Source organism: Acanthochromis polyacanthus, chromosome 14, assembly GCF_021347895.1.
Source record: "Acanthochromis polyacanthus isolate Apoly-LR-REF ecotype Palm Island chromosome 14, KAUST_Apoly_ChrSc, whole genome shotgun sequence".
NCBI lineage: Eukaryota > Metazoa > Chordata > Actinopteri > Pomacentridae > Acanthochromis > Acanthochromis polyacanthus.
In genome coordinates, this window is record NC_067126.1 from 7,605,673 (window position 1) to 7,620,677 (window position 15,005).

The 15,005-nt window shown below is 39.1% G+C and overlaps 1 protein-coding gene and 1 long non-coding RNA gene across 2 annotated transcripts in view; both read left to right on the plus strand.

Annotated features, from left to right (window-relative positions):
• Nucleotides 1–15,005, plus strand: part of LOC110959563 (succinate--CoA ligase [ADP-forming] subunit beta, mitochondrial) — a 333,454-nt gene that overhangs the window by 230,977 nt on the left and 87,472 nt on the right. The gene's annotated exons all lie outside the window — the stretch shown is intronic.
• LOC127537110 (uncharacterized) lies at nt 2,085–3,556 on the plus strand. Its single transcript, XR_007946595.1, has 3 exons — nt 2,085–2,254; nt 2,983–3,091; nt 3,251–3,556. It is a non-coding gene; the product is annotated as an uncharacterized LOC127537110 (long non-coding RNA).

Genomic DNA, 15,005 nt, shown 5'->3' on the forward strand with positions numbered 1-15,005 from the left:
TTAGTATCTGTTCTATTAATTACTTTATTAAGTGAGCTACGTTTTTAATCCAACACTACAAGTTTTCCATAAATTCACTCCTTTACCTGAAATACAATCAGTTTTGTGCATTGTTCTTCCAATTCCTCTTCAGTAATAGTGACTTTCTCTCATTCTAAAAAATATTTCTGATTCAGTTAGGTGATTTAAATTTAAACTCTCTTTGATTTGACCCAATAACCAACCAAATGTCTTGAATCTTCAATTATTGTTGCATTTTCACCAAACATGATAAATATAGTCTTTTCATTGACAGCTGTGATTACAGAAGTTATTTATTCGAGCACATTGGTGCATTTGTGACCAAAACTCCCTCTGAAATCATCACTTACACCCCCTGTCAAAAGTTTTAGGACACTGTCTCATTCAAATAAAGTAGAACCTGTCCTACAACTTTTGACAGGGGGTGTATTTCGTCATATGGATGTGATCAGGGCAGGACTCTGATCATACATGTAAAGTTTCAGGCAGATTGGAGCATGTTCAGGGCATTTACACAGCATTTGAAATTTCATGGCGAAGGATCAAAATTCCAGAGGCTGCCACGGACACGCCCTTTGACTTTGGAAAAATATTTTAATAACTTTGGATCATTAAGGCCTCCTGTATGTACTGGCCCAATTTGAAGTGAACTGGAGTTTCCCCCTAGGAGGAGTTCGCTCTAGAAAAAAATGAAAAATGGGCAAAATCTGACATTCAACGCAAAATAGCTCACTTCATGTTGGGTTTGGAATGTGGCTGTCACTGACTTTTTTTGTTCAGCCTGATGTGCTGCATATGTGTACCAAATATGGTAGATACACCCCCTGTCAAAAGCCCCAGGACAGGTTCTACTTTATTTGAATGAGAAAGTGTCCTAAAACTTTTGACAGGGGGCGTAAATAACTAAAAACGAATATTTGTGTATCAAGGAGACAAATAACATCTTCCTAACTTAACAATGGCACAGCTATAATTCTACATCCTCCATTCACTGTAAAACTAATCTGAACCACACAATGGTAAGCTGAATATTGGAGCAATTCAGAAATACGTGTTTAAAGCGTAAAAAATAATGATATCTAAAGCTCCATCCATTGATTTCTTACATATGAAACCACAAAAATCTGAGCCAAGTTTTGAGTGTTTTGGCTTTGACTGCTTCTTTCAGTCATGATACATTCTCTAGGATGTAAAAAAAAAATGCAGTATGAGCATGTTAAGAAGGCAAAAATACTTGATTTTTATTAAAGGAGGTCTTTAACTCAGTGTGCTACCACTCTACTCCTTTCTAATTCCAATGCATTAGAAGCCATCACAGTATCACATTTGTTTTCATTTCAATATTTGGGATTATGCAAAGCATGTCTTAATCATTTCATTTAATGCTATTCCTTTTTTTAATTGAACAAAACCAAATCAAACAACAAATCCAGTTCCAAAATCTAAAATAAAGTTTTCACTTCTCACTGTTTCAAGTTTTGAAGTAGGATGAAATAAGTTTTTCCTCCTTGTAGCAGGAAATGTCCAGTTTAAGGCCAATTTTGTGTCCTCCCAGGTAGTGCTGGGCTGTAAGCCAATCAGAGCACGCCCACCAGCTATAAGAGCTGGGGGTGGCTACCTGTTCTCTCTCTCTCTCTCTCTCTCTCTCTCTCTCTCTCTCTCTCTCTCTCTCTCTCTCTCTCTCTCTCTCTCTCTCTCTCTCTCTCTCTCTCTCTCTCTCTCTCTCTCTCTCTCTCTCTCTCTCTCGCTGAGGCTGAAGCTGAAGCCACGCCCCTTCCAGTTGCTCGCCCGGTCTGTTGCCAGTATTCAGCGTTGTTGTGTCCTGTGGTTCGAGTGTTGGCAGTTGCATTTTGGTAGCTGCAACCATAGATATATATATATCAACTTTCATTATATATATATCGACTTTCATTATATATATATAGACTTTCATTATATATATATCGACTTTCATTATATATATATCGACTTTCATTATATATATATCAACTTTCATTATATATATATATCGACTTTCATTATATATATATCAACTTTCATTATATATATATCAAATCTTTTTTCCTACCGAGCCCCGGAAGGGACATGTCCGTATGGCGAAGCGACAACGAAGGACACTCACCCGGACGAGAATTTTATTGAGTTTTATTTTGAAATCGGCCTGAAATACACAGACATTCAAGCAGTGCGATGCTCTAAGAGTCTGCCATGCAGACCAGCGATCCTGATAATGGTAAGTTTAATTTCTCCAACATCCTGCTGTTATCCTACTATGAATACGCTAGCTACAACAGTTCCACATCAGTATTATGAACGTTCCGCCAGCTAACGCGGTCCGGACACCGGATCAGTGATTAGAGGCTGGCTTTGAACTATTGTTTGCCAGCCAGTTAGCCGCTGGTAAGCTAACAAGCTATGAAACAACTCCTTATAAAACCGGAGGAAAGCAGCAGCAATATTTCAGTCCAAGACCTGTATTCAGAACCTCCCACGCTGTTACACAATGACCCATTATTCATATTACTGAACTATATGGTTGTCATTGAAATTTCCCTTGAAGAACCAGTGAACTCTTTGCGAACACATTTTAATTTATGTGTTGATTATGTTTCGTATCAGTAATACAAGTCTAAAAAACTGATTCAAATGATCAAGTTAACACAATGAAGTAAAGAGTACTGGTAATCTGCAGCTATTTTCATAATTTCAAGGTAAAATTCTGATGTGTGATTTTCTAGCTTTGCAGATGTGGAAATCCAATGCACTGATTTCTTATACACAGATGCTTTTGGTGTTTTTTGTTGTAAAATAAAACAAGGCATTTATCACTGTTGGAAATGATTACAGGTATTATTTGTAACACTTTCTAACATTGTATGGACAAAGCAATAAATCAGTTAATGGATAAAATCATTTGTATTACAGATGCTATCAACAGCATGTCTTGTTCATTTTATTTAGTTGTCGGCCTTGGATGATGAGGTCCAGTTACCAGGAGCACTAGTCTGCAGCTTACTGGTTCCGTCCTGCAGCTCCTCCACGCTGTCCTCCTCTCTACAGACCAAATCAAGTAAGATCTGTTTAGACTATGCAGACATCAACATGATCAGTATGTTATCTTTTGACCCATCCTAAAATCACAAAATAGAACATTTACTTTAAGTTAACTGTGTTTATGAAAATAGAAAATAATTACTGACAACTAGTACTTTTTGGTGCTTTTATGCAGGAAAAGGGAACCAGGAAGCTGCTGTGCATCCTCTGCAGTGTCTGGAGAGGTCAGAGGAACGGTTCTTGGAACAGATCGGAAGACACCAAGACGTGACCTCTGCCATGCTCCAGAACATCCAGAAGATGAATGAAAACCTTGGTTGCACTGATGGGACGCATGGTGTCGGTGCTGGAGCAACTGTCCCAGAATTAAACTGCATTGTTGACTATTGGCTTTTCTAGAAAATAAATCTTTTTTAGTACTTCACCTGTTTTGTATTTTACTCATGCACTTTGGGTGAATAAACAGAAATTTGTGATGAGAGATGCAAATTTTGTCTATAATCTACAGAGACTTTATTCAGTGTTCAGTGCACACTTTTGTTACACACATTTTGACAGATAAGCAGTTGTGCTTTTCAAGCAGATTTTAGTCAGAAACATCAGTAGCATATGTTTTTTTTTTACTTACACCAATCTAGGTAGATAAACTGCACTACTGCAGCAGACATATTATTGAAATGTGCTTCTATTATGTGTCTACATACACTGCTCACAAATAGTTATTCAACTTTTGGGTGAAATTGATGGAAAATATAAAAAGTGCATGCTGTAGTGATATATCATAAAAGTAGGGTATTTAACTAGAAACATGCAATAGTGATTTCCTCATCTCAAAAAAATTTATTGAATCAAAAGCTAACAACAGTGGAGGGTATGTCACAATAAAAATGTCTCAGTTTGGACAGAACAGCAGCCTTCAGCTGAAATCCAGTACAATTGTGTCCCACCAGTGGCGTGATCATGGATGTGTCCAGGCAGCAGCTGACCTCTGCCTCGTAATTAGCCTTAAGACCAGCTATAAAGATAAACATAGATATTATCATTATCATCAACATATGGTGCATGTGTTTAACCTTTAAGCTATGTAGGGATGCAAATGTAGTCGAAGCTAAGTAGCTAAGCTAATGCTAACACGTTCAGTGTTCAGAATCAAAACATCTCTAAAAATTACCTGTTTTCTCAAACGTAGTCGCCGTTCCCTGTGACAACCATGAAGACAGATAGATAATCACAGAAGAGCTCATCTGAAGAGCAAATGTCCAATAAGGTTCCTGTTTTTGTTTGCCATGTCCTTCCAGGGCTCAGTAGGAAAAAGTCTGAATATATGGAATGAAACTTTGAATAGATGGAATGAAAATCTGAACATTCTATATTCCGACTTTCATTATATATATATCTCAACTTTCATTATATATATATCAAGTTTCATTATATATATATCGACTTTCATTATATATATATCAAGTTTCATTATATATATCAAGTTTCATTATATATATATCGACTTTCATTATATATATATCAAGTTTCATTATATATATATCAAGTTTCATTATATACACACGTGGACAAAATTGTTGGTACCCCTCAGTTAAAGAAGGAAAAACCCACAATTCTCACTGAAATCACTTGAAACTCACAAAAGTAACAATAAATAAAAATTTATTGAAAATTAAATAATCAAAATCAGCCATCACTTTTGAATTGTTGATTAACATAATTATTTAAAAAAACAAACTAATGAAATAGGGCTGGACAAAAATGATGGTACCCATAACTTAATATTTTGTTGCACAACCTTTTGAGGCAATCACTGCAATTAAACGATTTCTGTATTTGTCAATGAGCGTTCTGCAGCTGTCAACAGGTATTTTGGCCCACTCCTCATGAGCAAACAGCTCCAGTTGTCTCAGGTTTGATGGGTGTCTTCTCCAAATGGCATGTTTCAGCTCCTTCCACATATGTTCAATGGGATTCAGATCTGGGCTCATAGAAGGCCACTTTAGAATAGTCCAACGCTTTTCTCTCAGCCATTCTTGGGTGTTTTTGGCTGTGTGTTTTGGATCGTTGTCCTGTTGGAAGACCCATGACCTGCGACTGAGACCAAGCTTTCTGACACTAGGCAGCACATTTCTCTCCAGAATGCCTTGATAGTCTTCAGATTTCATCGTACCTTGCACACTTTCAAGACACCCTGTGCCAGATGCAGCAAAGCAGCCCCAAAACATTACTGAGCCTCCTCCATGTTTCACCGTAGGGACAGTGTTCTTTTCTTCGTATGCTTGCTTTTTGAGTCTATGAACATAGAGTTGATGTGCCTTACCAAAAAGCTCCAGTTTGGTCTCATCTGTCCCAAGGACATTCTCCCAGAAGCTTTGTGGCTTGTCAACATGCATTTTTGCAAATTCCAGTCTGGCTTTTTTATGAGTTTTTTTCAGCAGTGGTGTCCTCCTTGGTCGTCTCCCATGAAGTCCACTTTGACTCAAACAACGACGAATGGTGCGATCTGACACTGATGTACCTTGGCCTTGGAGTTCACCTTTAATTTCTTTGGAGGTTGCTCTGGGCTCTTTGGATACAATTCGAACGATCCGTCTCTTCAATTTGTCATCAATTTTCCTCTTGCGGCCACGTCCAGGGAGGTTGGCTACTGTCCCGTGGGTCTTGAACTTCTGAATAATATGAGCCACTGTTGTCACAGGAACTTCAAGCTGTTTAGAGATGGTCTTATAGCCTTTACCTTTAAGATGTTTGTCTATAATTTTTTTTCGGATGTCCTGGGACAATTCTGTCCTTCGCTTTCTGTTGTCCATGTTCAGTGTGGTACACACCTTTTCACCAAACAGCAGGGTGACTACTTGTCTCCCTTTAAATAGGCAGACTGACTGATTATGAGTTTGGAAACACCTGTGATGTCAATTAAATGACACACCTGAGTTAATCATGTCACTCTGGTCAAATAGTTTTCAATCTTTTATAGAGGTACCATCATTTTTGTCCAAGCCTGTTTCATTAGTTTGTTTTTTAAAATAATTATGTTAATCAACAATTCAAAAGTAATGGCTGTTTTTGATTATTTAATTTTCAATAAATTTTTATTTATTGTTACTTTTGTGAGTTTCAAGTGATTTCAGTGAGAATTGTGGGTTTTTCCTTCTTTAACTGAGGGGTACCAACAATTTTGTCCACGTGTGTATATATCGACTTTCATTATATATATATCAAGTTTCATTATATATATCAAGTTTCATTATATATATATCGACTTTCATTATATATATATCAAGTTTCATTATATATATATCAAGTTTCATTATATATATATCGACTTTCATTATATATATATCAAGTTTCATTATATATATATATCGACTTTCATTATATATATATTGACTTTCATTATATATATATCAAGTTTCATTATATATATATCAAGTTTCATTATATATATATCGACTTTCATTATATATATAATTTCCTAAACGGCATGCCATATATATATATATATATATATATATATATATATATATATATATATATACATATATATATATATATATATATATATATATATATATACACATATATACATATATATATATATATATATATATACATATATATATACATATATACATATATATATATATATATATATATATATATATATATACACATATATACATATATATATATATATATATATATATACATATATATATATATATATATATATATACACATATATACATATATATATATATATATATATACACACAGTGCCTTGTGAAAGTATTCGGCCCCCTTGAACTTTTCAACCTTTCGCCACATTTCAGGCTTCAAGCATAAAGATATAAAATTTTAATTTTTTGTCAAGAATCAACAAGTGGGACACAATCGTGAAGTGGAACAAAATTTATTGGATATTTTAAACTTTTTTAACAAATAAAAAACTGAAAAGTGGGGTGTGCAATATTATTCGGCCCCTTTACTTTCAGTGCAGCAAACTCACTCCAGAAGTTCAGTGAGGATCTCTGAATGATCCAATGTTGTCCTAAATGACTGATGATGATAAATAGAATCCACCTGTGTGTAATCAAGTCTCCGTATAAATGCACCTGCTCTGTGATAGTGTCAGGGTTCTGTTTAAAGTGCAGAGAGCATCATGAAGACCAAGGAACACACCAGGCAGGTCCGAGATACTGTTGTGGAGAAGTTTAAAGCCGGATTTGGATACAAAAAGATTTGGCTTTATGTTATCACACATTTCAGCGTGTGTGCGGCGCAAAGGACCCGCTGCTGTTTTGCCTTGTTGTTCTGCTTTGCTTCACTGTACTTCTGGATGGCTCTGGTATAGGCCTACAGCTAACTGCACCTAGCTCTGCTTCACCTCCGTTTCATCTGCCTGGTCTGCTTCTCCCAGCGTCAGCTAGGCTGGACCAAGCAGCTGATTGGGAATTAAGTTGCTTTTAAATGTTGTATTTATCCTCGTGGTTTTAATATTACTTTACCTGTGTTTTATTTGTGTCCACAGTGGGGACATTGCTTTATTTGTAGATTATTTGGGTTTTGTTTTCTTTTGTTGATCCGGTGACCTATATTGGTTCATTGCTTAGTTAATATTGATTTTATGGTTTATATTGTTATTTGTGTTTTAAGGTTTGGTTCTGTTGAGGTAATATAAATTTGAACCTCAGTGTTTTTGTTTTTTGGCATTTTGTGGTATTTGGCTTTCTGAGTTTAAATGTTATTCTTTTGTGATTTTTAGTTTATAGGAATTTGTTTTGTTTATAGTTTAATTACTTGTTTATTTTGCTTATTTTCCTTGGGTGCCCCCACTAATCTTCCTTTATTTTGTGTTCCAGAGGCTGAGCACCTGTGGTAGGGACGTGGTGTCGTCGGTGGTGGTAACCCTCCCCCGTGTGATGTGTGAACCCAGGGTATTTTTGTTTAATCCTTCACGTGCGCGCGCACGAAGATCGGCTATCTGTGGATTATTTACTTATTTCAAGACATGTTTTGGACAAAATATTTTACTGGCTAGTTTTGTCTGGATGCCCAAGCTTGGATTATGGCCGTTTTTTCGTGGAATATTTTCATCTTTGACCAGTTATGAGCCTTCAAAGGTGAGTTCTGCTGTTTACGTGATTTGTTGTTTGTTGGACAAATGTGTTTATATTACCCGCTATGGTAATCACATCTGAAAGGGGTTTATACCGGCGGATTCATGAGAATCTAAGCTTTCCATGGGTGTATAGTGTTTCTATCATCGAGTTTGCAGCTTCGGTCAATTTTGAAAAATCCTTATGCAGATCTCAAAATGTCCCGAATACGGGACGCTGAAGCTTAACGGGTTAAATCTAGTTTCAACAGTGTGAGCAGAGAGTCATGGGATGTGATGTTTGTGGGGAGAATTCAGTGTCTTTTTTGGGCTTAAGATGTAGATAAGATAAAACACGAGAGAAAGAGTACAAGATGTGAGATTTGTTTAAACTAAAGATACCATCAAAACCAATAGAGCACATAGAGGACATCAGGAGATAAACCAAGAAAAGAAAAAAACTGATTAAAAGACGATACAGTATGTCTCTTTTTGTTCCTGCTGCATCATCCACTGAGGGACTATTAACAATTCAGGTTTCAGATACTCACCATGAAGCGTATATTAACTGTAAAATCTCCATTATACTTCTACATTTCAAAACTCATTGCTCCAAAGTTCCTTAGAGTGATTTCAAGGCAGCTATAGATCCCAAAATCTTCTGTACAAATTAAAGTTTGTGAGACTGTTTGATGTCAACATGAGCTGCCATGAAGAAGGAAGTTCTTCCTGTTGAAGCAGAACCTGAAAGCTCCACTCAAGTTTGCTGATGATCACATGGACAAAAAAGACCTTCTAGAGGAAAGTTCTGTGGTCAGATGGAACAAAAACTGAGCAGAAATATGCTTGGAAGAGAGAATATGAGGCCTTTCACCCCAAGAACACCAAACCTACCATCAAGCATGGTGGTGGCAGTATCATGCTCCGGGGTTTTACACAAAACGCGAACAAAAAAGAGGCACAAAATGCCCCAAATCAGGCACAAAACAACAGAAATGAGATGAAAAACAGCCAAACTCGGGCATTAAACTAACAAAAAGACACACAAAACAACCAAAATGAAACACAAAAGCACCAAAATGAGACACTACATAACTGCATTTTTTATCATGTATTAACCAGAAACTGCAAAAGTCGAAAGAATCCACAAATTTTCTACTTTCCGACACCCCTTAAACGTTACTGTACAGTTTGCTGGTGATGACATGGACAAAAAGAGGCCTTCTGGAGGAAAGTTCTGTGGTCAGATGGAACAAAAACTGAGCAGAAATATATTTAGAGGAGAGAGAGAGTGAGATCTTTAACCCAATAATGGCAAACCTACCACCAAGCATGGTGGTGGCAGTATCATGCTCTGTGGAACTGGAGCTTTACACAAAGTAAATGGAATCATGAAGAAGGAGAATTTCCTCCACATTCTTCAGGGAAACCTAAAATCATCAGCAGAATGTTGATCTAAGGGGATCTTGAGGCCTTCAACCCCAAGAATGCCAAACCTACCATCAAGCATGGAGGTGGCAGTATTATGCTCTGGGACTTTACACACAGGGATTAAAGTTCTCCGTCTGTAGACGGATTTCCGTCAGTTGGAAAAAGAGGGAGGGGAAAAAAAAGTTGCACGTGTATTTGTTGTGATTGAGTTTTGACTATGGAATTAATGACGCTGGTGTAAACCAGTAAAGCCAGCCAGAGCCTTACCATTAGCCAATCAGAAAAAGAAGAGGGCGGCTTCACCACTGCCCCCCAGAGAAGGATCTGGAGCTTCTCTCAGCCATTCCGCTCCAGTGATGAAAAAACAAAGTACGAACGGGTCCACTGGTATGAGGGGGCAATGTAACCAGAAAATATAAAAAATAAAAAAAGCACCCTCTCCTCAGCCGGCCGGACGAGCGGGGCTGTGGTGCCGCGCTAATGCACAAATGAAACGTCCATGACGCGGTAGCGGAGGTCCAGTAGGCGTTCGGTGCTCCGGGGTCCGGTCTAGCCCAGCGCGTGCCACCAGTGGCTTCCACCACCACCCACGCCTGCTGTCTGTCCCGTGTCGGCTGCTTCGCTCCAACAGTGGCGAGACACTTAAGTCGCGGCCCGTGTTTCGACGGCACAGTCGCTATAGCAACAGCGGCTCCAGACGTGCGCGCTCACCCCCGCCCGTGCCTGTTTACGACAGGTCCCGCACCGAGTTTGCCGTATTTTCCACATGACAATATGGACGCACTGATTCTGAAGGAAGGTTCGAACGTTTCAGAAATTGATAAATATGTAAAAAACAAATGGAGATGGGCATGGCTTAATGAGACGGGCGACGACGGAAAGCCAGTTAGCTCTTGGTGCAAAAAGCTACACACGTGGACAAAATTGTTGGTACCCCTCAGTTAAAGAAGGAAAAACCCACAATTCTCACTGAAATCACTTGAAACTCACAAAAGTAACAATAAATAAAAATTTATTGAAAATTAAATAATCAAAAACAGCCATTACTTTTGAATTGTTGATTAACATAATTATTTAAAAAAACAAACTAATGAAACAGGCCTGGACAAAAATGATGGTACCTCTATCAAAGATTGAAAGCTATTTGACCAGAGTGACATGATTAACTCAGGTGTGTCATTTAATTGACATCACAGGTGTTTCCAAACTCATAATCAGTCAGTCTGCCTATTTAAAGGGAGACAAGTAGTCACCCTGCTGTTTGGTGAAAAGGTGTGTACCACACTGAACATGGACAACAGAAAGCGAAGGAGAGAATTGTCCCAGGACATCCGAAAAAAAATTATAGACAAACATCTTAAAGGTAAAGGCTATAAGACCATCTCTAAACAGCTTGAAGTTTCTGTGACAACATTGGCTCATATTATTCAGAAGTTCAAGACCCACGGGACAGTAGCCAACCTCCCTGGACGTGGCCGCAAGAGGAAAATTGATGACAAATTGAAGAGACGGATCGTTGGAATTGTATCCAAAGAGCCCAGAGCAACCTCCAAAGAAATTAAAGGTGAACTCCAAGGCCAAGGTACATCAGTGTCAGATCGCACCATTCGTCGTTGTTTGAGCCAAAGTGGACTTCATGGGAGATGACCAAGGAGGACACCACTGCTGAAAAAAACTCATAAAAAAGCGAGACTGGAATTTGCAAAAATGCATGTTGACAAGCCACAAAGCTTCTGGGAGAATGTCCTTTGGACAGATGAGACCAAACTGGAGCTTTTTGGTAAGGCACATCAACTCTATGTTCATAGACTCAAAAACCAAGCATACGAAGAAAAGAACACTGTCCCTACGGTGAAACATGGAGGAGGCTCAGTAATGTTTTGGGGCTGCTTTGCTGCATCTGGCACAGGGTGTCTTGAAAGTGTGCAAGGTACGATGAAATCTGAAGACTATCAAGGCATTCTGGAGAGAAATGTGCTGCCTAGTGTCAGAAAGCTTGGTCTCAGTCGCAGGTCATGGGCCTTCCAACAGGACAACGATCCAAAACACACAGCCAAAAACACCCAAGAATGGCTGAGAGAAAAGCGTTGGACTATTCTAAAGTGGCCTTCTATGAGCCCAGATCTGAATCCCATTGAACATATGTGGAAGGAGCTGAAACATGCCATTTGGAGAAGACACCCATCAAACCTGAGACAACTGGAGCTGTTTGCTCATGAGGAGTGGGCCAAAATACCTGTTGACAGCTGCAGAACGCTCATTGACAAATACAGAAATCGTTTAATTGCAGTGATTGCCTCAAAAGGTTGTGCAACAAAATATTAAGTTATGGGTACCATCATTTTTGTCCAGCCCTATTTCATTAGTTTGTTTTTTTTAAATAATTATGTTAATCAACAATTCAAAAGTGATGGCTGATTTTGATTATTTAATTTTCAATGAATTTTTATTTATTGTTACTTTTGTGAGTTTCAAGTGATTTCAGTGAGAATTGTGGGTTTTTCCTTCTTTAACTGAGGGGTACCAACAATTTTGTCCACGTGTGTAAAACTGCCAGGAACTTGTGCTTGTGTTGTGTGCCACAAAAATATTCAGTATGGCAGTAATGGCAAAAAAATGCTTATGCGCCATCAGGCTGAGGAAAAGCACAGAAGTGCTGTTCGTTCCCTGCAGCACACTACCTCCTTGCCAGGTGCTACAACAACAACAAGTGAGGTCTGTGCAACTATGACTGACCGTGTGTGTAACTTGAAAGTTCGCATATGTGCATTCATCGCTGAGCATGACCTGTCTTTCACCATGTCTCAGCCACTCGTTGACCTAGTCAAGTCCATTGCACAAGATCCGAGCGCCCTCTCCAGATTGTCCATTTCAAATGCACATGCCTCCTATCTCTGCACACATGGCATTGCTGTTCAGCACCAAATTGAACTGTCAGCCAAATTACAAGAAAAGCTGTTTTCTTTAAATGCTGACGAGTCAACTAATGCAAACATGGACAAGATCCTAAATGTCTTGGTCAGATACTTTGATGAGGATATGGGTAAAGTACTGACCCAACATCTGGCCTCAAGAAAAGCCAACATTGCAGATGCAACCACACTAACAAACACATTGACAGATATCCTCCAGTCCAAAGGATTAAAGTGGGATCAAATTGTGTCTATTCTGTTAGATAATTGCCATGTTATGAGAGGAAAACAGTCTGGAGTGGAAACTCAAATAAGACGGCAAAATCCATCACTTCTGGACATCAGTGGAGACACCGTCCACATGGTGTCAAATGCTGCAAAGGCCATGTTGAGTCCATTCCAAGGATATGTGGAGACATTTTGCACAGATGTCTACTATGACATTGAAAAATTACCCAAACAAAGGGAAATCTTTGCAGAGTTCCAATCCTTGCTGCATTTTGAAAACAAGAAGAGCCTAATGCGTCCCATCAGCAGCAGGTTCCTGCAAATGCTGGATGTGTGCAACAGATTACGTGACCTTACCGATCCACTGATTGTGCACTACTACAGCATCCTGCCTGCAGCTGATCAACATAAACACAGGTAAATCATGATTAATATTCTGTTTTTACTGCATATCATCTTTGTACTAGACCAAATTTGTAAAATTTCATGAAATATAGAAAATATAAGCTATAACCATTTTATTGTCGCCTCTCAATCTAATGTGTCTGCCTGTATGCTTGTTGTGATAGAGGGCTCCTGAACCACATCCTCGATAAGCATGCAGTTACATCTGATGAGAGGGCTAGGATCACAGTACTGCAACAGGAAATGGCAAAATCTGCCAGCATCGGAACGGATCTCAACAAGAACCGGAAGACATGCATCTGTATGCTTTTCTCAGAGTTTGACAAGCTCACAGCCATGGTGGATCTATACAGAGGTATCCTCACTTTAAGTGAAAAAATTTTTGAGAAATTACAGCCAAACATTTTTACAACAGTTTTAGAATTTATCAGCAGGCCTAAGGAAGAATGAACTGGTGTATGTTTGAGACTGAGTCTAAATGACTGTGTCAAATTTTGCATTTATATAGTGTTATATCTATGTCGTAATACCTATTCTGACAAACACCCTTGAAATAACACTAATAATAAAAGAAGAAAATGCATCTTTGCTTTGTTATCAGAAGATAATTTGTTCAAAATATTCAGCCACTTTTAAATCAAGTTTTATTGTGTTTTACAGGTGTACTTCCAACTTTCCAGTTGTTTCTGAAGAGGTTGCAGGTTGAGAAGCCCATGGTCCATGCGCTGCATTCTGAGATGATGATGCCGATCCGGGACCTTTTGTCCAAGTTCATGAAGCCTGCCACCATCCCCTCCAAGGTGAAGGCCTTGTTAACGGTTGATGTTCAGGACAGAAGCCTGCAGTACCCTGACAAAAGGTTGTCTGTGGGGAGGTTCAGCTACTTTGCCTTGACCAAAGCCAGGGTGGAGAAGAAGCACTGGGTGCAGGGTGTCTACAATTCTCTCAGAGAAGGCTACATCAAGGCAGCAACATTTCTCCAGAAAAACCTTCCTCTCAGCAATAATATCATCATGTCTTTGTCTGCACTAACACCATCATTAATTGCTCATGAAACAATTCAGGATGCATTCATCACCTTGGCCAAAGCCTTGCCAAATGCAGTGACATCAGAGGAGGTGGGTCAACTTAGTGAAGAAGTGCGGGCTTACCAGGTTGACCCAGATCTAGGAGCACAAGGCAGAGGCTTTAATGACAGCACTGCCCGAATTGATGTGGACTGGTGGAGTGGGATCTTTGCGTTGAAGACAGGAGCAGGAGAGATGAGATTCCCCATCTTATCCAAGTTAGTGAAGGCTGTACTGTCATTGTTCACTGGGCCTCTTGTAGAAGGATCATTTAATATTATGGATGACATAATTGAAAATGATAGAGCCAGACTGAATGTTGAGACCTATGAAGGCTTAGCCATTATCAAGTCACACATGAGGGCGACAGGGAAAACAGCCTCTGACATTGAGATCAGCGCTGCAATGAGGAGAAGGTGCTACTCTTCATATGAGATGTACAAGTCACATATGAAGCAAAAGAAGGAGCAAATTGAAAAACAAAAGGAGAGGAAATTGAGAGAAGCCGTAAAAGTCCTCTCAGCCATTAAGGTGACAAAGGTAACAAAAGTTTCCACATTTTCTGCTACTAAAGCCTCCTCTTCTGCTGGAGTCAGAGCACCAGGAGCCTCCAAAACCTCCTCCTCAGCCTCCTCCTCTGCTGGAGTCAGAGCACCAGGAGCCTCCAAAGCCTCCTCCTCAGCTTCCTCCTCTGCTGGAGTCAGAGCACCAGGAGCCTCCAAAGCCTCCTCCAAAGCCTCCTCTTCAGCTGGAGTCACAGCAACACCAAAGAAAACCCAGAAACGA